We start from the raw sequence: 5,581 nt of genomic DNA on the forward strand, positions 1-5,581 counted from the left end.
GTGCCCATTAAACGAGCAACCCCTGGGGCCAAGGCCAATCCTCAGGAATAGACACCAATGGCCCCCCCGATTGGCGAGACCAGTACGTCGGAGCTCGCCCCATCATCCCTCTGGCAGTGGACGGTAGGTATCCCGCTCATGGCCCTCTTGGACACCGGATCACAGGTAACCACTATACCATATACACTGTACCAGCAGTATTGGGGTACTGATGAACTTGCCCCCCCTGATGATAGCCTGACCCTTGTCGCGGCCAATGGACTCTATCTGACCCAGGTGGGATACAAACAAGTGACCCTGACCGTGGGACGTGTGGAGCTAAAACAACAAGGAATGATTGTGGTGCTGAATGAACCCAGTGACCATAACCCGAAAGTAATTCTAGGGACCAATGTGATGGAGCATTGTATGAGTGAGGTGCTGAGAATGTTGCAGCAGTTGGCCGCCACAGCAGGAGGAGGCCGGCAGAGGGCTGTGCAGCCTGAGATCCGGGCCCTTCTGTATCGGCAACAAGTGAACTTGACGGGTGGAGAGATTGGTGGAGTAACGGTGATGGATGTGGCCCCCTTGGTGCCACCAAGAAGCGAGATGATGATTTGGTGCAAGGCAGCAGTAGGCCCCCAGGGGCGCGATGGTGGAGCCCACGCCTTCTGAGCACTGGCCCACGGTGATAGCGGCCAGAGGGGTGGTTGACGTCAGGAAGGGGAGAGTGCTAAATTGTGGGGAGGAAGAAGTTAGACTTCCCCGTTACGCTACCCTGGCCAAGCTGCTTACCCTAGACCCTCACACCATTCATGAGACCGCCCCTCCTACCTCTGCACCCCCTGCCAGTGACCATATACCCCCCGAACAGTTAGCGGAGTGGTGCCAGGAACTACATGTAGGCAATGACGCCACACCCACGTATCACAAAAAGGGAGTGTACAGGGTAGTACAGGACTATGAGCAGGTTTTCAGCAAACACCCACTAGATTTCGGGAGGATTAAAGGGGTTCAACACCATATCCCTACAGGCATGCATCCACCCATCAAAGAAAGGTATAGGCCCATCCCGCCAGCACACTATCAATGCGCCAAGGACATGTTGAGGAACATGAAGGAGGCAGGGGTCATCCGGGATAGTTGTAGTCCCTGGGCAGCTCCACTGGTGCTGGTGAAGAAGAAGGACGGCACCATGAGAATGTGTGTGGATTACCGGAAGATCAACCAGATAACGCATAAAGATGCCTATCCTCTCCCCCGTATCGAACAGTCGCTAGCTGCGCTGAAAACTGCTATCTTCTCTACCCTTGACCTTACCAGCAGATACTAGCAGGTGGCGGTCGCGACGGAGGACCGCGAGAAGACTGCATTTGCCACTCCCATGGGACTCTGCGTGTTCAACAGCATGCCGTTCAGGCTGTGCAATGGCCCTGGAACCTTCCAACGGCTCATGGAGTGCTGCCTGGGACATCTCAATTTCGAAACTGTCTTGCTGTATCTAGATGATGTGATCGTATACTCCCAGACGTACGAGGCTCACCTGGAGCACCTGGCTGAAGTGTTCGCGTCCCTTGCTAGGTATGGGATGAAGCTGAAGCCCTCCAAATGCCACCTGCTGAAACCCAGGGTACAGTACGTCGGACACGTGGTGAGCGCAGAAGGTGTCGCCCCAGATCCCGAGAAGATCACTGCTATCCAGGACTGGCCGAGGCCGACCACAGTGAGAGGTGAGACAGTTCCTGGGCCTGGTGGTGTATTATCGCCGCTTCATCAAGGGGTACACGAAGATGGCTGCACCTATGCAAGACCTCCTCGTGGGACAGACCAAGGGTGGCAGGGCCACTGGACCCCCGTATGTGTGGGAAGAAAAGCATGAAGAGTCCTTTCATCAGCTGAAGACAGCCTTGACAGGAGAAGAGATCCTGGCGTACTCCGACTACAGCCTCCCGTTCATCCTCTACACTGATGGCAGCATTGTGGGCCTGGGGGCAGTCTTGTCCCAGGTCCAGGACAGGAAAGAAAAGGTGATTGCCTACGCCAGCCGAAAACTCCAGCCCACGGAAAGGAACCCCGAAAATTACAGCTCCTTCAAGCTTGAGTTCCTAGCCCTGGTGTGGGCAATCACCGAGAGGTTCCGACATTACCTTGCGGCGGCAAGATTCACTGTCTACATGGACAATAATCCGTTGACCCATCTGGACACGGCCAAGCTAGGCGCGTTGAAGCAGCGGTGGGTGGCCAGGCTGTCTAACTATGACTTCACTATCAAGTACCGGGCCGGCCGCAAGAACACCAACGCAGACGCGTTATCCCGGATGCCCCACCTGCCGGATGGGGGGGTCGGAAGACGATGATCTCGAAGAAATCGAGTTGCCCGCGTTCCATCGGCCACCGGTCGAGAAACTTTATGTCAAACAGCAACAGGTGAACCTGGACCCGCTACCCAGTCAGGGATGGCAAGAAGCCCAAGACCAGGCGCTTGCTGTCCAGTTGGTCAAGACCATGATTGAGCAGGGCTCCTCCAGAATGGATCCTGCAGCTCCCTCTGGGGCCCAGCAGCTGTGGAAAGAACGAGCCCGGCTGTACCTGCACCAAGGGAAGTTGTATCGGGAGCTGATCAACCCGAAGACTCACGAGAAGGTTCGCCAGCTGGTGGTTCCTCAGGCCAGCGTGCCCAAAGTCCTACAGGCATATCACGATGGCGCCGGGCATTTCGGCTGGAACAAGCTGGAGATGTTGCTGAGAGAGCGGTTCTATTGGAGTGGGATGCGAGAATCTGTGGAGGCCTGGTGCCGAGAGTGTGGTCCCTGTACACTGAGAAGGAAGGATGAAGTCAGCCAAAGAGCTCCTCTACAGCCGATCGTCACCCATCAACCGCTGGAGTCGGTTGCCTTGGACCACGTCAAGCTTACACCCAGCCGGAATGGATATACCTATGCCTTGACCATCGTGGACCACTACTCAAGATTCATGGTGGTTGTTCCAGTCAAAGACCTGACCGGTCGCACCGCGGCTAGAGCATTCCAGGCCTACTTTTGTCGGCCACACGGATACCCAGAGAAGGTGCTTACGGACCAGGGTTCGGCCTTTGAAGCAGAGGTGTTTCAAGAGTTTTGTCAATTATACGGCTGTAAGAAGATCAGGACCACGCCATATCATGCCCACACTAATGGGATGTGTGAAAAGATGAACCACCTAGTTCTGGATCTCCTCAAGGTACTACCACTGGAAGAGCGAAACCTGTGGCCGGAGAAGCTGCCTGACCTAGTAAACATGTACAATAACATCCTCTGTGGTTCTACCAAATGCACACTGGCGTATCTGATGAGAGCCCGACCGGGCCGGCTGCCGGTGGACCTGGAAATGGACTTGGAAGCTCCGGAGGCCCTGCCGTCGACCGCAGACTGGGATGTCCGGCGGCAAGCGTAGTACCGGCGGATCCAGGAATATGTGGAGAAGAATCTGCGCCAGAGTCGAGAGAAACAGGAGCAGCGCTTCAACAAGCGGGCTCCAGCCGTCCCCTTTGAGCCCGGGGATGTGGTGCTGAAATGGAAGAGGAGAACTCATAAGCTTGATGACCAGTGGGAGAAGACCCCATATGTCATACAGCCCACTGAATGGGAGAATGAAAAGGCCTATCTGATCAGTCGCGACCAGGGAAGGACTGCGGCTACAGTTTCCAGGGACCACCTAAAGAGGTGCCCACACCCTTTGAGACTGGCGAACAAAGCTCTGGTGCCCATACCGAACGGGAAAAAGGAAAAAGAGGTGATCCACACCGTGATGGGTGACTTTCCAGCAGACTGGCCTATGCAGAACGGTGCGGTGATTGTTCCGGTGATAATGTTCCCACAACCCGTGGAAGAAATGGAAACGGAAGTAACCGCCAGTGAACCGCTTGAACCAGTGCCCAGGGATGCACCTATACCAAGCCCCCGGGGGTCTCCACCTGCCATACACGACATACGGGAAGAAGAACTGGTTGTCTCCTCTATCCCATCGCCCGCTACGAACGACATTGGGCCCCGAAGGTCCACACGCCCCAAGCTAGGTAGGCCCCCGCTTAGGTATAGGGAAACTACCATCTAAGGGTGCAGCACGTTGATTGTGTAAATAGCTGAATGAACACCAATGATCCGAATGACTCACCTGATTTATACGTCCGTAAAAGGAGAAAGTTGTCCCCGTTGGGACCATCAGTATGTTTATTCCTTGTCTGCCATACTACTACTTCGAATCAGCCCACATGAGAAACTACTCATGAACACGGCCGAGAACTTGCACATACATACACAACAGTGCAGGGGAAGACCGCCACCATCAACCTGTCCGAAGAGAGCAAAGACACTGCAGCCGGCTGCGGGACCCGTCCATCAAGCCGTTTGGTTTACCAGAGACTCTGAATCTGTGCCAAAGTGAGTACACCCGTGCCATCCGGCACCACGCTGCGCTGCCTCCGCAACCCTTCACCCCGGCCTACCCTACCTCCCCGTACCACCACCGGGATCACCAACCCCTACCCATGGAGGGGGAAACCAACATCCTAGCTGCTCCTCGCCATCGCTCCCGGGATCCCCGTCACCAGCAGTGGTGGTGCCCATTATCACCACGTCCCATGGGTGGCGTCACGAACTATCTCCCCAAACCAACCACCCCCTTTTCACTCGTGGAAGAGGAGCACTGCTCGAGTCCCCGGTTCGGTCCACCGAACAGCAGCAGCCCCGGACCCGAGCGTAGAGAGTACGGCCCCTCTGCCCGCGACACTTGCTTTTAAAGAATGGCTGCTTCTTTCACTGTCGGGGGCTGAGAACCTTTGCTCCCAGAGTCCCGACTGTCTCACAAGATGCCGGGTTATTAAGTACACAAAAACTCGCTTCCTTTACACGGATTTCTGTTATTTTCCTCCACCCATGCACATACATGCTCATTTTAGTGGAGTGTGCATGTGGCATGAAAAGGTAGCGAGGAGCAGGTCTGTGCCTTCAGCTGCTCATCTCCGCACAATACACCTTAGTGACCAACAGCTGCTGCACTGAGAGTCAAGACATGCTCCTCGCTCCATATTAAAGGGAACGTCACCAAGTATGACGGAGGGGCAGAGACCCTGATTCCAGCGATGTGTCACTTACTGGGCTGCTTGCTGTACTTTTAATAAAATCATTGTTTTCTCTGTAGCAGAGCTCTGAATGCTGAGTTGTATAACCCCGCCCTCACCACTGATTGGCTGTTTTCTTGATACACTGTGTATAGGCAGAAAGCTGCCACTCAGGAGTGTGGGAGAAGTTTTACAGCCGAACATTCAGTGCTCTGCAGCAGAGAACAGGGATTTTATCATAACTACAGCAAGCAGCTCAATAGGCTACACATGGCTGGAATCAGGAACTCTGCACCTCCATTATGCTGCTCACAGGAGGCAGAATCTGGAGACAGATCCCTTTCTGTGGGCCAATCCCATCATGAGCAGGTTTGAGGTCTCATAAGAGGATGAGATAGGGGCGAGATCGAAACCTCCGGATCTAAACAGGACTTTACATTCAGTAACAGCAAACAGAGATATTACCAATAGAACGAGAGGTGTATCTAGAGAGTGACGCGCACA

The sequence above is a fragment of the Anomaloglossus baeobatrachus genome, chromosome 2, assembly GCF_048569485.1.
Source record: "Anomaloglossus baeobatrachus isolate aAnoBae1 chromosome 2, aAnoBae1.hap1, whole genome shotgun sequence".
Taxonomy (NCBI): Eukaryota; Metazoa; Chordata; class Amphibia; order Anura; family Aromobatidae; genus Anomaloglossus; species Anomaloglossus baeobatrachus.